Source organism: Eptatretus burgeri, chromosome 2, assembly GCF_056783735.1.
Source record: "Eptatretus burgeri isolate ZD-2024b chromosome 2, Ebu_testis_v1, whole genome shotgun sequence".
NCBI classification, from domain to species: Eukaryota; Metazoa; Chordata; class Myxini; order Myxiniformes; family Myxinidae; genus Eptatretus; species Eptatretus burgeri.
The window spans coordinates 86,292,858-86,311,287 of NC_140962.1; the positions used below are offsets into that span (position 1 = coordinate 86,292,858).

Genomic DNA, 18,430 nt, shown 5'->3' on the forward strand with positions numbered 1-18,430 from the left:
GGCCTATCAGTGGGATACAAAACATGAACTGTTCAGCCTAATAGAGGTACGCACTCCACAGAGTGCTGTTCTATTTCAAGAAATACAAATTAATTGTATTTTACAACAACAATAATACATTAAATTTTGGCGAGACCACCTTTTCAAATTAAATAGAAGATATCCGTTTTGGAACGCTTTCCTGTGATTTCTGGGGAAATCCCATTTGGAAGTTGTTCCATGCATTCTCCAATGTTTCCCATCATTGGTCTTTTGATCGCAGGTAATATAAACCCACACGATGCCCAACATATCAAACTCGACGAGACTCACTAATACTTTGATACCAAGAAAGCAATTCACAGAGAGAAATATCCAGCAAAAAAGGTATTTGTGGCATTCAAGCAACAATACAGAAGTATAACGAGACCAGAGAAGCTAAAGATAGAAAACGGATTGGAAGGCCAAAGAAACCCAGCAAAATAGATGATCAATACTTAGATAAGTTCCTCAAGAATTTTTTTTTTTTTTTTTAAATCAAGTACTGAACTTGCACAAGAACTTGTACAGACATCAAGGGTTCAAGTGGACTCATCTACTGTCAGAAGGTCTCTTATCAAAAGTTGTCTTCATGGGTGAGTTGCTGTTAAAAAGCCCTTTCTGTGTAAAGGTAACAAAGCCAAGAGACTGAAACGTCCAATAACATCAGATTTGAGATGCTAATCAGTGGAGAAAGGTACTTTGGAGTGACGAGTCAAAGTTTAAAATTTTTGCAACAAAGAGTGTGTTCAAAGACAGTGTCGAAAAGAGACTTTTGCACAGTCATATATATGTATGTATATGTATATGGATATGTATGTATATGTATATATATATATATATATATATATATATATATATATATATATATATATATATATATATATATATATATATATATATATATATATATATATATACCCACCACATAAAATACTTGTAATGGGGCATGTGAAAGCATGCTCTAATAGAAGCGTCATGGTGGCTGTATAACCCTGTGTATGCGAGGCACAGCCCCAGACTAGCCAAGCGGTCATCGGCTAACTTGGAGCAAGCTCACACTTTTTCCCACCTTCACCGAACTGTTACAAAGGCTGAAAAGGAGACATTGCCACACTAATAATTTCAGGAGGATTTTAATTACGAAAAAGGTGCAGCAAAAAGTAAATAAAGTGAAATTCAAAATTCCATGGGAAGAGGGCAGATTGGCAGTAACAGCTGAGTTTTCTTTCCATTATACAATTTGCATCATTATTAGTACTTAAAAAATAAATAAATAAACCAAAATCAATACTCGCAAAAAGAGAAGAAAATACCATCGCCTGACAAACAGGATAAAAGTTCTGTTCCAAGCCGTGTGGACTGCAGTTCTGACTTGTGAGCAAAGAGCAGCGCCTGTGGTTCCTCCTGACCAATCATTGATGTGCACAGTTCCCACACTTGGAGAAGAGAGTTAAAGTACCTCAATCAAAGTCCTCTCGTGTGGGTTCCCGTTCTCTACAAGACTTTTTTTTCTTTTTTTTTAAAAACTCTTGGCTGAAGATTGTAGGACATGCTAACCCGTCCTCTTCCCATGCAAAATTCCTCTTTGTTTGGCATCTCACAAAGAGGTATCTGCATAGGAGGAGGAAGAGCAGTAAGCCGGGCACGAATGGAGACAATTAGTAGATCCACAGGCATGTCGTCAGGCTGCCATGTTCTCCTAATTACATCAACCTCTTTCCCGATGGATTTCACTTGTTGTGCCGTTTCACACACAATCGTCGCTTTGTTCGTACGCGCTTGCTTCATCTCCTTTTATCGTTCTAGCTTTCTCTCAACCCCTCCCATTCCCCCAGTTCTACGTTTGGGAAGAAGGGTGGAAAGATAAGGACACAGCTGGGAATTAACACTTGTGATACTACAGTTACACATTAAAGTCTGTCCATTGTTTTGAGTTTGTGAAAGACCTCTGTTTCTATCAAGTTTTTAGTATCAATAATCAGACTCAAGTCCAACTGTACACGAAGCAGCTTCATTGAATGTCGTAATTGGATCTGGATTTTCAATAACAACAAAAAATTCAGAATTGTGTCCTGGTGTGTTCGTGGCTTAACAGTTTGGCAAAGAGGTGAACACACACACACACCTCTAAGCTGTAGTCAAGTCTGGGTTCAAATCTAGTCCCAGCTATCCCGGTGTTCCCCATTCAGGGCAGTTCAAAAGGAGGTTAAGCTGGGTGATCTGTTCTCCAGCTCTGGGTGTTGGTGGATGTTCAAGATCCCACGGTATCTTTTATGAAGAGTCAGTGAGTTATGGCCAGGAATCTGAAAAAAATTACATATTCGACGGCTGTGATTGGAGATCGCTGATGGTTCCTGGTAGAGCCAACTCGTAATATTAACCAATTGGTAGCACTTGAAATCCTGCTTCATAATGGGAAATAAATAATTAAAACAAATAAATACTTGCAATTGAATAATAAAATAATTGAAAATCGAATTTTAAAAATACTAATAATTGGAAATTATTGTTCAAGAAGCAGAACAGCACGGACACCAAGAATACACACATAATGCGTCCTCCGGGAACCATCGTTGGTGCAGTCTTGGGTCGAAGGTCATGCCCAGCCAGCTTTTTTGTGAACATCTTGGGCTGGGACTGTGGTTTGTAGGTGTGTTCAGTTACCAAGTTTCATGCAGAGCGCTTGCCAAGTGGTTTAAGCACTCAATCAAGCACTCCATTCGAAACCGTTAAGGAACAGCAGGCTTGGCAAGCGCCTAGCTCGCTGCTTGGTAACTGAACATACCCCTGTTCTCACCTGGCCGACCGCACAAGGTGGTCATACATTGGAAAGGTTAAAAAATAAGAACAATTGTGTGCTGGTTCATTGAGTAATAATACAGTATTCGTTTTGTCACCCGATCCAGATCCTGGTGCTTTGTTTGAAAAAGCCATTGTTGTCATGTTCCTGAATCTCGAATTAAAGGATTCCTTTGACCATCGACAGACGACCCAAAGGTGACTGAATATCCTTTTTCATGACAGGTGTTCACATCACATTATTTACAAACCTTGGGACAATTGTCCTCAAAACATGTCCACGATGAGACAAATATGAACCTGCCTTCGACATCACTAGAACGACCATATGTATGTATGTATGTATGTACGTCTGTATGGTCAGACCCCATTGTCTCGGTGTTCGACCCCAAATTGTGAAAAGTTTATGAACATTAAGGATCGTCTGTTGATCTATCGAGGCATGTGCGTTGGACGTCAGATGACCAGGTTAGGGAGCTAATCATCGAGCAAGGGTTGTGCACCTCGTTCGGATGAAACGGTGTGCCTCCAACGACAAGAAATCTGCTAAATACAGGCGGACATGCATCACAGCACAGCGTAGTGCAGGAAACGTGTACACTCATGTAGTGTGCTTCGAGTGCTCCGAGTCTGGTTGGGGGGGGGGAGGGGTCGGTGGTTCGAATCCCCGCAGAGTCATATCAAGGACTTTAATAATGGTAGCCAATATGCTGCTTCTATGCTTGACGCTCAGCATTGAAATAGATGGAGCACTGACAAACAGCCATAGGTTGGCAACCATTACACAGGCTTGACGGGCCTAATGGCGTCTCTCATGCGTTGAGGTTCCTTGTATAAGGGAACAAATGTTATTGTTATTAATATTATGTAACAGCAGGCATTTTGCTTCTCAGAGCTCTCTCTCTCTCCCTCTCTCCCTCTCTCCCTCTCTCCCTCTCTCCCTCTCTCCCTCTCTCCCTCTCCCTCTCCCTCTCCCTCTCCTCTCCCTCTCCCTCTCCCTCTCCCTCTCCCTCTCTCCCTCTCTCCCTCTCTCCCTCTCTCCCTCTCTCCCTCTCTCCCAAACAAAGAACAGAGCGTTCTGTCTTCAAAGTCAAGTCTTATCGTCCCGACTCCCCCGCTCTTCCCAAACCAGCTCGCTCTTCTCAGCTTCGAAATGTGTTCGCTTCCTGTGCCGCTGCACCTTCCTCCACTCAATATCTCTCCCTCTGTCTCTTTCAAAAAACACACACACACACACACTCCCCCCCCCTTTGAAGTGTTCAGTCCGAGTTCGATTCCCAACCCGACTCTATACTACACTGTAACAGCCGCATTGCTGGTTCACAGGCAGGGCGTCACATCACAGAATCCATCGTTAAGCCGGGTGTCCTGCCGCATAGCATTATCTGGTGCTGCTAAAAATAACAAATTCTAAATTCCTGCCATTATTGTGCTCGAGGGGCACTGCATCAGCGGCACAGCCTACCGGCGGGCAATTGAGACGTTTAACCCCAATCCAACTTGCACGCATTCCTGAATAATGATGATAAAGGGATCGATGACGGTGTAATGTAATGAATCTGCGATTGCACGTGCACGTCGTGCCGAGAGCTCACGGCTCGGTTCACGGTGTGCGGCTCCAAACTGCGGAGTCCAAAGCAAACGACACACGGAGCACCTCAAGGGTGCAAAAATGGCGCCAAATCTCTGGGCCACGTGATGAAGTGTTGAAAACATCGTGGGAAGTTGATTTTGAAAGGACAGTGCAAGCGAACGCAGAGCTTCGTTATCAGTAAGGATGATATGTTAGAAGAAACCGCAAGAAGGAAAATGTGAAGATGAATTCCATTCCGCGCTGGGTTCATCGAGAGGCAGCTCAGCACTGATGTACACTACACAGGAAGTTTCAAACGAGTAATGTTTTAGTTTAAAACGATCTCAATTGTAGTATTCCTGTTCGAGGAGAGGAGTGCATGAGTGTGAGTATGAGTTCAGGCTATCCCAGATATTGCGTTGAGTTGTTCCTCGTCGTTCTCCTGGAATGGATGAAACATCATCTCTGCACAAGTTTCGAACCAAACCTCATAAATTTCAGAGAATAAGAAGGGACATTTCGGAAGAAGAAGAAGAAGAAGAAGAAGCCACACAACAATTTTTATAATAAACACAAGGGATTGTATAAAAATAAGGGTCTTCATTCACAATGGTCTTGAACACATTGATCCATCCACGCTTTACACCAATGATCTGGTTAGAGTTGTGTATCAACCTCCGCTGCACAACTCCATGTTCTGAACCTGCTCAGAACTTATCCTGTTCTTGGTTTCAACTTCTAATCCTGCTGCACACTTCTCCATTTCGTGACAACTTGTTATCCTGTTCTTGTTTACTTTATCTGTTCTTTATTGTCGTTATCTTGTTCTTTATCCATGCAGATCTGTCTCAAGTTTAAACAAGACTTGTTGGTGTAATGGTTGGAGTGTCTGCTCTGAGTCTGGGAGGTCGGTAGTTCAAACCCCGTCAGTCATACCGAAGGTTTTTAAAAATAGTGTGTGCTGCTTATCTAAATTAATAGAGCACAAACAACACTGGAAAGGAAATAGCAAGCAACCTAGGATACCCTTTACCAAGAAACTGCTTCAGTAGATGTTCTGTAAAGAGTGCGGTACTTCAAAATCAAAATTTCTAGTTTACTTGTCTGCCAATACAGATTGTCAGAATGACTAGTCCACCCCAGAATGTTTGGTGCACATGTGCATAACCCTGGATTAGCAATGTTGATTCGGGCATGTTTCATATATCGTATTGTGTGTGCGAGATGAGGATTGTAACTTGGAATGGATCACAAAGCTTATGAAAGAAGCTGAAAATACTTGGAAAAGTACCTGAAAGAAAGGGGGGGGTGCCTCTGCACAAGGAAAGAGTTGGAGAACTTCCTTAGTTAACCCAAAGGACTGGGATCTTGCAGCTTCCCATACTGCAAGAATTCTCGTTCTCCCACCCCCCCCCCCCCCGAGGGATCGCGAACAGCGAATGGACTTTGAACCCTGCGGGAATGCCTCGTGTGAACATGGCTGGCTTGATGATTTATTTAATGGAGGTCTGCAATTGAAAAGATGATGCCGTGCGTCATTATCAACAAAGTAATGGTTACCAATTCTTTGACAAAGGACATCTTCACGATGTGAAAATACACAAGGATTGTGCCAGCTATTATTTAAGTGAGACAGGTGTATCAGGTATATCAGGAGACACCGTATCTGGTTTTCGTGCTTCTGAACACCGAAGAGGAGGCCATATCTGGGGCTTGTGGATGTACAGGGTAAGTTTTTTTTTTTTTTTTTTTTTTTTTTTAATGATGATATTTACTATTAATCATGTTGGGAGGGGGAGTGGGAGTTGTAAGGGCTGTTATAAATATAATTTTTGTTTGGTTCTGAGGCCACAAGATAAATTGAACGAGATTTTTGCATCTATTGCTGAAAGGAGATGCGTGCCTGTGCATGCTGCTCACTTGTATTAACAAGAAGTGGTTGGAACTCGATTTCCCTCCACCACCAAAGGAGGACGGAGCTTATGTTTTCACCCCTGTTTGTTTGTGTTTATCTGTCTGTGTGCAGGATATCTCAAAAAGTTGTGGACGGATTCGGATGAAACTTGGTGGGCAGGTTGCGTGTGTGACAAGGAAGAATTGGCTCAATTTGGGTGCCCAATCGGTTCTGCATCTGGATCAGATGATTTTGTTTAATGTTTAGAGTGATTTTTTTCTCACCATTGAGAGATGTGGCCAAAAACTATTTCGAGCGCGATATTTCAAAACGTCATGGACGGATTATGACAAAACACGCTGGATGAGTTGGGTAGGTGAGAATAAGAAGCCAATTCGATTTTGGTTCAGGTCTGAATCCAGATCCAGCCTCTCAATGGGGATACAAAACCGAAACTGTTCAGCCTGGAGGAGGTATGCACTCTACCGAGTGTCATGCGAGTTTTTCTTGCATTCCCCATGAATCCAATTTGCATCCAGGAACACAACAGTTGTGGTTAACCTTTGAGAAATTTGCACTCTTTTGTTTAAATTATTATTATTATTTGTATTGGTATTATTATTATTATTATTATTATTGCATATGGCAACCTGGCTATCAGATAGCTATCATTTTGTTGGGGCACGACTATGCCACTGATGCTGTGCCCCTCTACCAGTACACTGGTACTCATTTTAATGAACTGTGCCAACCTCAGGATGACAGGTTGAGTCAACCTCACCTGGTGTTGATTCTGTGGCCAACAGGGCTTGAACTCAGGACCCTAAGATCTCAAGCCAGCCACCCTAACCACGAAGCCAACACCAAACTTGTTTAAATGCTGAAAATTATGTTTAAAATCCTATTACTACACATTTCACCCGAGCAACGGCAGGTGAAAAGTGCCCGGATGAGCAGAAACGAGTCGCTGAAAACACACACACACACACACACACACACACACACACACACACACACACACACACACACACACACACACACACACACACACACACACACACACACACACACACACACACACACACACACACACACACACGTGAAAGAACTCGGCATTCATACGTCATTTTGAAAGTCCCATGTCGAATCGTTCTTTATCTTCTTAGATTTTATACTTCTGTTAAATTCTAGATTTTCTTTAAAATCGCATCACCTTCTTTGTTTTTTTTTTTCTCGAACTGCCACAATTGGCCCAAGTCTTTCGTGAACAAGCTGTCCAGGTCTGATGTTCGACTAAGTCGTAAGAGCAGGAATTTGTAACGTGTTCAGGGTGCTGGTGATAGCTCGCCTACTCTTCACGAAGGACACCATGAGAAATTTAAAATCCACCAACTAAATCTCATCACCTTGATGAAATGAAATACTTGTCCTGTGTCCTTTCTTCATTGTTCTCTTTGCCTTGAGATTTCTTGTTTGTAATGTTGTATTCGATTTTGCTTGGAAGGTCAGGCTGTTTTTTTTTCTTTCTCTGGTGCCTTGTTTTATTATCTCTTACACTCTCTTGAATGGTCAGCTTTGCAACAAAACAATGGAGGGCTGTTTCATGTGTCAGTTTTCTCAACACCAAGTTTGTTCTGTTTTTCAAGCTCTTTGGTCTTTTTTGTTTTTTTATTCGATAGAACTGAGCGGATTCACTTTTGCTTCAACTGATTTGTTGGCCAGTTCTTAATAATAATAATAATAATAATAGTAATAATATGAGTTCCCTTACTAGGAACTTTCAACACAGGACTAGGCCATTGAGCCCATCAAACCTTCACAATGGTTGCTGACCGGTGATTGTTTGTCTGTGCTCTATCCTTTTTTTAAAATGGTGAGCATCAAGCAAGGAAGCAGCACATCCCATTTTTAAAGTACGTATTTGGTATGCAAGACTCAGACGGGGATCGAACCACCGACCTCCCAGACTCGGAGAGGACACACTCTAACCATGACATCGCAAAGTTCTGGTTCAACTTTGTACTGCTCCTCATCCTCATACGTTTTCTCTTTGCTTTATGTTTCCAGTTTTCCTGCTTCATTCCCATCAACTCCCAGTCTCTCACTATCAATCATCCTTCTTTGTGCTTGTACCACCTCTCCTGGTTAGCTCGTCCAACATTCTCTTCATCTGCAGCAGTTGGACATGTACCATTCTCCTGCATTGAACTTTTGACACTATCGCTGGGTTTTTAGTGTATAGAGAGTGGGGGTTCGGGGCTGGGGCCCACACTCTCTTTCATCTTGTATTGCCATTCCATTCCGGTGTCAGAGCTGCCATAGGAGGGTCTCTCGAGGAGTTGATTTCCAAAGTTCTCACAACATCAGCTCCTCATTAGGGGCTGTGGATGCTATTTGGCTCCGTCGGTTGTGTTGTTCTGTCAAGATCTGTTCAAGCCTTTCCTTCATTGAAGGACTGCATTATAGGACTTTCCTTCAAAGAGTCAGTCGAATCATCCATCCATTGTGACAATGCCAACATATCTTCTTCTGTTGGTGACCCTTCGCTTCTATTCATTGGCATTCTCTTCCCCAATTATATATATATATATATATATATATATATATATATATATATATATATATATATATATATATATATATATAATTATTTTTTTATTATTATGAATATTTTTTTCCTCGTTTTGCAAATTTTTGTAATTTTTTTTTCATCACACAGGATGGTGCCGTGGTCATTTACATTTGAGATCATGTTTTCTTGAGCCGACTATAAATTGTCAGATCACTGCTTCTTCGCAGGCAGGACGTTGCATCACAAAGTGCACCGTCCTTCTGATGGACCTTCAAGTAGATGTCTGTCTGCTACCATTAGCAGGTGGAAATCGAAGACCCCATGGTGTCTTTCACAAAGACTGGGCACGATATCACCAGCACATTGAACAAATTGCAAATTTCTGCCCAAATGACTTTCTGTCGAACGTGGGGCTTGGCCACCCGTCTCATGAAAGATTTGGCCCACTGAAGAAGTATCAGTGGATGTAAAGTTTGTGAATGTTTTCTGTGGGTGTATTGGTGGTTTCATAGAAATTATGGTTTGTCTTCTGGCTTGATGTTCACACGGGTAAATTTTTGAAGCAGTTTCCGCTCCCACGTGTTTGCGCTGAGTTTTCCTGTGCACTTTTCCTTGGCATATTCTACCCATAGCCCATAGTGGTGTCCATTTTTATTTTTTTCTACAACTGGATGAAATGGATTCCTTGTGGGCATCCATTTTGTCTCGTCTTTCCAATTATTGTCTTGCTGGTTCTGTTATTTCTGTTTAGGTTTCTTAACCATAACTTTGCACCTTAAAAACTGTAAATCAGCCTATGGCAGTCCACTGCAGTGCTAAGGTCTCCGTCAAGTCGTGTCAAGCGGTGTTTGGTGTACTCGCCATGCTCACCAAGTGCTGGTTGACAAGAATAAGCAGCCATGGTAATCAATCCCAAACCCCTTCGTGGAGGAAGAAAAAGTCTTCAACCACTCGATCAAACAGTTTTCTCTCGATGAGGGTCGTCATATGCCAAACAAGGCAATAGATTCCATAAAAAAAATAATCGTCTAATTAAGCAATCTAGAAAAAATTGACCGCTTGTTTTTCTGCTTCTCTCATGTAACCGAGAAGTAAATTATTTAACTTCAGTACATAACACTTGGTGTTATTACAACAGCCGTCCTTTTTTTCCAGCCATTCCACAGTTAACATCAAAGTAAAGGTCATCTCCATGCCTCATGAATTGCAATTGTCTCATCTCTCTAGCTCTTCACAGTTCATTGTATCCTGCCCGTCCTCTTTCCCCTTTACCCATCCTGACCTTGCAGCCATAACAGGGCCCTGTGATGTAACCGACTCATGGCTTTACATACCTCTGGATATTTCCCAAGAACATCGAGATAGGGGCTCTCTATTATGCACGGAGTTGCAATTGCTCGGGGATTGTGCCGACAGCAAGGTTAAAATATTTAATACACAGTTGCAAAGTGAAGTTGATGTTAAAAAAAAAAAAAAAAACATTGACAAACATCCTATCGAGTGAAACCTACTTGTGATTTTTGTTCAACTTCATTCTTGATGAAGAATGTTGAGTTTGTCTGTAACAAACAAAGAGTGTGACAAATGGGTTTTGAGCCTGAAGATGGAAATGATAAAAGGTAGAAGGTTGTTATGATTATTCCAATTATCTGCTAGGGAGCATCTTGACACCCATAACAAGTCATTAACATTTCTGCTTCCATCGCTGGATGGGTTTTCTACTTCATTACAGGGTGTAACTGAAACAGCCCTCAAACAGTGCCTGAATTTATGAATGTGGTTCCAAGTTGACATTGGCCTTTCATTGTAGAAAATGTAAGGGTAACAGTTCAAGGTTGAAATGTTGTGCCTTGAATTCGTCTACTCTGAGTAACTCGTCCAGCAAGTGCCATCAACGCAGCTCAAATGATTCTGGGTAACATGGAAGACCGGACTTGTTGGTGATCTGTTGCCGGACAGGTGTTGCAACGGATGTAATCAACGGAGCATTGATCGACTTTTGATAACTACCGTTGGAAGTGAGGAAAAGCTGACGTTTCAGACGTTCACTCTTCATCGGAGCAAAGGAGTGAACGATGCTCCGACGAAGGGTTAACGCCACAAAAATAATCTTGCTTCCCATGTTGACTGGTTCTCTGTTTTACACAAACTTACATCTGCCCTCTCCTACCTCTGACCTCCCTCACCCCAGGTTGAAGTTGCACACATTACTCAAGAAACTCTCACCTTCACACCTTCCCAACGTTGAGGCCGTTTGCCCACCGGCACGTATTCCTGTCCTTATCCTCCCTATTGTGGAATTGTCTCCCTTTGTCTGTTGTCTTGACTTTCTCGTTTCGGTCTTTCAAACGTGCTGCCCATTGCGAACTCGTACGCTCACCCAAACACATCCATGATGACCCATACACGTCGACACACACCGATTCCCTCTCATTCTGTTCCTCTCTGGGCCATTGTTACTCGTTTTTGTAGTATCCCTTCTTTCCCCTTGTGTACTACAACCACCATTTATATGTCCAACCAACCCTTTGGTAGTCAGGAAACCTGCTGTCATTTATTTTTGCTCCACCATGAGCTTAGACACTAAAAAAAGATTTTAAAAAACCCCACAAAACCTACCCTAAATATATGACCTATCTTCCTATAACATGGCCTGCTCATTACTCGAATACATGAGTGTGTTTTATTTGTTCACGTGTGGCACGTTTGCTCACCTGTCTCGCATGAGGCAAAGCTGAACACAAACACAAAGCTTTCCTTATTGTCACCGTCTAATTTTATGCTTGTCCGTCTGTCCCTTTCCTTTTACGTTGTATATCTTAAGAACGGAATATTGTAGGGCTACCAAACTTGACAGACGTGATCGGGGCCCCATGGGGAGTGTTATGGGGGAAGTGCCGTTGGGAGGGCTGGTGGAGATCTTTGTAACGGCGACACGATCTCAACTAATTTAGCACACATAATGGAGGACAATGGTGAATAATATAAGGGGGAGGGGCAGAGGAGGGGTAGTAATTTTAGTAGAAGGGGAGTATGGGGCAGGGGGAAAACTGTTCTCGTTATGGGTACACCTATTCACGTCAGCCCTATGAGCCGCAGCGCTACCAAACGTGGCTTTTCGAATGGGGACCCCAAGAGGTTTTATGATGAAAATTAAGATTAAGTTACTCGCCTTTATAGATTTTTCGGGATGGTGTAAGCTGCATGGGGGTGTGTGGGGGAGGGGTGGGTGGAGGTGTGGATAGTGGTTAATTATGAAAAAATGAAGTTATTAGCTCATTTTGAGATTTAAGGAGGGGGGGGCTTACCTTTTGTATACGGAGTCAAGGTTTGTGGTCGTGGAGGCGCTAGCCACAGAATGTACCAGGACGTAAAGCAATGAAAGGAAAAGTGGAGAGAGGGAGGGGGAGGGGAAGCACAGGAGGATTTTTTTTTTTTTTTTTTTTTTATACCTTGGTCGAGGCTCGTATGAGAGCTAACACACAACTCACAGCAAGGAGGCATGAGACAAGAGGGGCGGGAGTGGAAGGGACAAAACATTGGGGAACAGACACAGGTGAACTGTGGAAGGGAGAGGGATGGGGATGGGACGGGGAACATGGCGAGGGGAAGATGGACATTAAAGGGACTTTCAGGAAGGAAAGCAGGAGAATTGAAGGAAGTGGGCTTGGGTGGATTATCGGGGTAGAAAAGATCGAGGATTTGGATGGGGGAAGATAAGAGGTGGTGGTGAACAGCTGTTTTGAAAGCCTGAAGGGAAGAATGGGAAAGAATAGAGTGAGGAAGTTTATTCCAAAGGCGGGAAAAAAGAGGAATGAAAGAGTGAAGATGAGCAGTGATTCGTGATTTTGGTAGTTTTACCAGAAGGGGGTTGTTGGCGGACCTTGAGCGCCCTGTGGAAATGTGGTTGGGACAAATCGCAGAGAGAGCAGGGGGGGCAAGGCTGGAGAGGAGTCGGTAGAAGACAGAAAGACCACCGACCAACCTGCGGTGATTGAGTGAGAGGCCCAAAGACTCAGCTTCATTGCGGGAGATGCCAATGATCTTAAAAGCCCTGGTTTCGACAGCGTGAAGTCGAGAAAGGTGGGAAGCAGGAGCACCAGCCCAGAGGCGAGAGCAGTACTCCATCAGGCTACGGACAAAAGCTTTGTAAGTGGTCAGGAGCTCAAGAGGGCCGAGGAAGGACTTTGCACGACGGAGGATTCCCAGTCGGCGACTGGCTTTTGAGGCAAGGTTGGAAATGTGACTTTCCCAGGAAAGGTCATGGCAGATAGTGAGACCCAGAAGCTTGAAAGAAAAGACTTCTTCCAGAGGATTGTTGAGAAAGTGGATGGGGGTGTTTTCTAAACGGTCCTTTCGAAGAGACATAGTGAGAGTGTGAGATTTGTCTGGATTGAAAGACATGTTCCACGTGTTGGACCAGTTTGTGATTTTATCCAGATCTGCAGTGAGCGAAGAAGCTGCTGCTTGCCGGTCTGAGGGATGACAGATGGTACGGCAGAGGGTTGAGTCATCGGCAAAGAGAAATAGAGGATTTTCCAGAGAGTCCGAGAGATCATTGATGAAAACCAGAAAAAGAACAGGGCCCAGAACGCTACCTTGAGGAACTCCAGCCTGCACAGGAAGAGGGGATGAAAGAACTCCATTTAGGGCCACACGTTGACTGCGACAGGAGAGGAAGTCTGCGAGCCATGAGTGGAGATGGCCTTGAATACCATGGGAAGAGAGTTTGGTGAGTAGGGCAGGGTGCCAGACTGTGTCAAAAGCACGTGATATGTCCAGGGATACGGCTCGCATTTCCTGTCTGGCATTGAGGACCTCCATCCATTGATGGGAGAGCAGTAGCAGCATATCTAGGGTAGAGTGACCTGGTCTGAAACCAAATTGATGATTGGAAATCAAGCCATTGGAGAAGAGGAAGGATTTCATGTCTGAAGCGATGATGGATTCCATAACCTTGCTGATGATTGGGAGAAGGCTGATTGGTCTATAGTTACAGGGATCTGTTTTTGCACCTTTTTATGCAGGGCAGTGATGTTAGCAGATTTCCAAGCAGATGGCAGATGACCTTGGGAAAATGAGAGGGTGAATAGAACAGAGAGAGGGTGAGCAAGAGCAGAAGAGCAGGCTTTGAGGACACGTGGGCTGATGCCGTCTGGACCGGTTGCAGAATCTGACTCGAGGTTTGAAAGCAAGCTCTCCACCTTGTCAGGAGAAAAGGATACAGAGTCCAGGGACAGTTGGGTGCGACTGGGTAAAGTGGGTAGAGATAGTGATGGGTTTGGGACACAAGATTTAGCTGCAAACACCGAGTTTAGACATTCAGCTTTATCACGTGTGGAATCAGCAGTGCGGCCATTTGAGGTAAGGGAGGGGATGGAGGGGGAACATACACCAGAAACAGATTTGATTAAACGCCACCAGGATTTTGAGGAGGGAGAGAGGTTTGAGAGTTCAGACTTGAGATGAGAAAGATGTTGTTTTCTGGCTCTCCTAAGGGTAGCTACACACTTGTTCCGAGCTTTGTGGAAAGAACTGAGATTGCCCTCAGTTGGGTTTGCTTTCCATGAGGCAAAGGCAAGTTGTTTCAGGACAACTGCCTCGCCACAAGCTTCAGTAAACCATGGGCGGGAGGAAGGGTAAGACAACTGAACACGAGAGGGGATAAATCTGTGCATGAGGGAGAGCAAGTTTCTTTGAAAGAATTCCCAGGATGAGTTGATGTTTGAGAAAGTAGTGATAGGAGACCAGTCTGTAAGTTTGATGGCTGCTCGGAGACCCTGCCAGTCGGCTTGAGTGAAATGCCAGACTCGACGGCGGTGAGGTGGTTCTCTGATAACAGCCAGAGAGATGTCCACTTTAATAAGGACGTGGTCAGAAGAACCAATTGGAGCGAAGGAAGAGCAGCAGATATTGTCAGGGAAATTTGTCAAAATCAGATCCAGAAGAGATGGAGTACCATTGGTTGAGATCCGGGTCGGGAAGTTGACCGATTGAGTCAGTCCCAATGAGTCACAGAAAGCTTTTGCTGATGTCCCATGGCAGGTGAGAGAGGTACCCACACCTAGCCAACTGGCGTGATGACAATTGAAGTCGCCACATAAGAGGAAGAGAGAGTTTGGATGAGAAGATAGAAGATGGTCCATGTTTTCGGAGAGTGAGGTGTAGATGGAGTCATCACTGTTCGGTGGACGGTACAGTACACATATAAACATGAGGTGGGAGTGGAGGGGAAGCCGAAGCCAGAGGTATTCCTGGGGGTGTGGGGGAGTGAGAGCAGTGCAGGGAGAGTGAGGAATAGAGTCTTTGATGAAGAGAGCAACACCTCCACCAGGACGAGGCTCAGGTCTGTCATACCGTAAGAGGGAGTAACCAGGGAGAGATACTTGGGAGTCAGACACGTCTTGGGAGAGGAAAGTTTCTGTTAGGCAGATAATGTCTGGTTTGTCAGTGGCAACCTGCATGGAAAGATCTGAAAGGTTTGAGCGAAGGCCCCGGATATTTGAGGTCCACACTTTTAATGAAGAGGTAGGGGAGGAGGCTTTTGGTGCAGGAGGTGGAGGGGCGGGGAGGGTCGGACGAGGGACGAGGGGGAGGTAAGGAGGGTTGCTGAAGGAGTGTGGGGTATTGCAGAATAGCGAGGGGAGGGGGCCGAATGAGGAGGAGAAAAAGGCTCTGTGGTGCTGTGAGAGAGGGGGGACAAGAGACAAGGAAGATGGCAGTTGAGGATTTGAGGAGGTGGAGTGAAGAGATGCAGGTGAGAGGGCAGTGGAGGGAGGCAGGTTGGTGGATGAGAGTGGGGCAACTTGAAGAAGGCAGAGTCAGGGGGATGAAAGGTGGGAGAAAGGTGAGGTGGTAATTTTTGAAAGAGGTGAGAGGGAGGCTTGGAGGGAGAAGAGTGGGATGGTTGCTTTGAGAGTGAGAGTGAGGGGTGAGGGGGGTGAGTTGGCACTGAAGTTGGAAAAAAAGAATGGTTGATGGAAAGCGAGCATCCATGGCAAACTGTGGTTTTTAAAAGTTTTAGGTCAGAGATGCGATTTAACACAATTCTTGATGGATGCAATGAAGGCGAATTCAGAGCATGGAGAGAAGAAGCGCTGTAATAGTTGGAGTTTTTAGGCAAGGAATGAAGGAGAGGTCGAAATGAGAGCAGTCTGTTAAAATAGCAGAAGAGTAGTGCATTGTGAAACAGTAAAGAGTACCACATGTGTGAGAGAGGAAGATGAAGCATTATAAGATCGTTTTTGTTGTTAATATTAATGTATGAGAGAGTTCAACAGATTAGGTCATGGAAGTGTAAAAAAAAAAAAAGAAATCGAGGAAGACGAGGAGGAAGTTAAGAGGAAGAAGTAGCAGAATCGGGAGAAGGTTGTTGTTGTTGTTGTTGGGTTTTTTTATTTTTATTTTTTTTTTTTATTTTTTTTTTTTTTTGAGATAAGAAAGAGATTAGTTGGGAGAATGGGGGATGTTTGGAAAGTGGGGAGGATGAAAATTGAAGGTAATGGGGAGGATAGAAATTGAAGGTAATGGGGAGAAAAAACAAACAAACAAAAAAAACGATCGAACACCAAGTGGAACCGGTAGGCCTCAAGCCTAGGACTAGGCCTCAAACACCAGGTGAGAACGTCGACATAAATACTCACAAAATAGCACGATTTTTGAAACAAAACCGAACTAGGAACACACATTAACATGTAGGTGAGAAAATTAAACAGTTAAAACGGGACAAATAACAACCGGAACTTAACTTTGAGAATGTCAGCAGGGAGCCCCGAAGGAGACCTCTTGCCGCTCAAAACCGGAACCGGAAGTCAATTGATTGAGAGACCAAATAAAGTGAGACTTGGAGAAATAATGGATGTGGAGAAGAGATGGGCAGCGTTCATGGCAATATTTAATTTCTGCACATGCCATAATTTCGAGAATCTCTGAAACTAAGCTAAATTACAAGATTTAAGCACCAGGATTGAACTTGGCAGCAGTTCTGACTGCTAGAAAAGTGTTGATTTGTCCATTTTGGACTTGATATTTTTGGCTTGTCTGGGAGGTGTGTTTTTCATGTGATGGTTTCGTGATTGGTAATTGCTTGCCAAGTATGCCATTCCTTCTCAACTGTTTCGTCGGATTGCTTAAGCCAATTGGCGAGTGCTCTACAATATTCACACTGTCACTGACTACTATACATAGATCGACTTGAACAATTTTCAGAGATCACTCGCCTGCAATGGCCCCACGTTGTTCTGCGGTCACTTCGGCATAGATACATACAAATTAAATAAATGTAATGTTTCGTTAACATCATGACAGGATAGCCAAGAGGTACTTGGCCTGGGTTGAATGCTTGCTCTGAGCTGTCTAGCCTGGGTTTGAATCTCAACCCACTTATAAACTGTCATCCTGGTGTTTCACAGGAAGGGTGATTCATCAATGTGTGTGCCGTCTCTCGGATGGACATTAAACTGGATGTCACATGTCGGAATCCTCATTCTGCCCTCCCTTCTTTCCCCTCTCCCTCCCTCACCCTCTTTCACTCTCTCTGTCTCTCTCATCACTCACCCTCCCACATTTCCCTCTCCCTCCTACATGTCTCTCTCCCTCCTACATGTCCCTCTCCCTCCCGCATATTCCTCTCCCTCCCACATATCCCTTTCCCTCCCATCCATATCCCATCTCTCCCCCCTCCCATCTCTCCCCACCTCCCGTCTCCCCCTCCTTTCTCCCCCCCCCCGCCTCACCTCCCGTCTCCTCTCTCCCGCTCCTCCCATCTCTCTCCCACCCCTACTCATCTCTCTCTCCCCTCTCCCTTCCATCCCACCTCTCGCCTTCCTTTATCTTTCCGTACTCTTAGTATTCCCGTTAGCAAAGCAATGAGTTGTATTTGCTAGTTAGTCCATAAATGAGTAAGGATAACTCTACATATGTGCACTATGTATGACTGTAGCGTTGGTTGAAGCTCTACTCTTTAGAAGTCGAGGAATCTGCTGTCACAGGGTTATCTACACAATCCACCTTCGTCAGCAGTGCCAATGTGGTCATAGATGTATGCGCCTTGCTGAAGACTTTACTTTCTGGAGAAGAGTTCTCTTTTTGGCAGCACATCTATATTTCATTGCAAAGGCACTGTGTTGAAACATTTTCCTGAATAAGGACCCTGTGAGAGTTCCCCAGACAGTCTATTCTCAGTGAGATTTGTCAAGAACGACATATCACATATAAAAAAAAATAAAGAAACGTAACCTTCCAAGATAATATTTATATCTTATCCTTGTCAAAACATTTTTCAAATGCTTCAGGCAGTGCATTGTGAGTTTCTACTTCAAAGGGCAGATTGTGTTCTGAGATGTAACTTGTGAGTAGCACCTCAGCATGAGTGACTTTGTCCTTGAAGGTATTTGTAGCAAAGAATGAAGTCAAGGGTTCACACGGCTTGACCGGCTTTGACAACTTTTAATGTTTATTTCCATTGAGGTGCCAATCCAAAGTGAGTGTTAGGGTTGGAATGAGTGCTTTGGATCCTAGTCCTGAGTCCTGAGTTCAAATCCCACTTCGCTGTTGAATTAATACGAGGTGG

The 18,430-nt window shown here is 43.9% G+C and overlaps 1 long non-coding RNA gene across 1 annotated transcript; it reads left to right on the forward strand.

The window, feature by feature from the left end:
- The first annotated feature begins 943 nt into the window (after positions 1-943).
- On the forward strand, positions 944-10,059 carry LOC147032486 (uncharacterized). Its single transcript, XR_015055182.1, has 2 exons — positions 944-3,018; positions 9,007-10,059. It is a non-coding gene; the product is annotated as an uncharacterized LOC147032486 (long non-coding RNA).
- Positions 10,060-18,430: the final 8,371 nt, after the last annotated feature.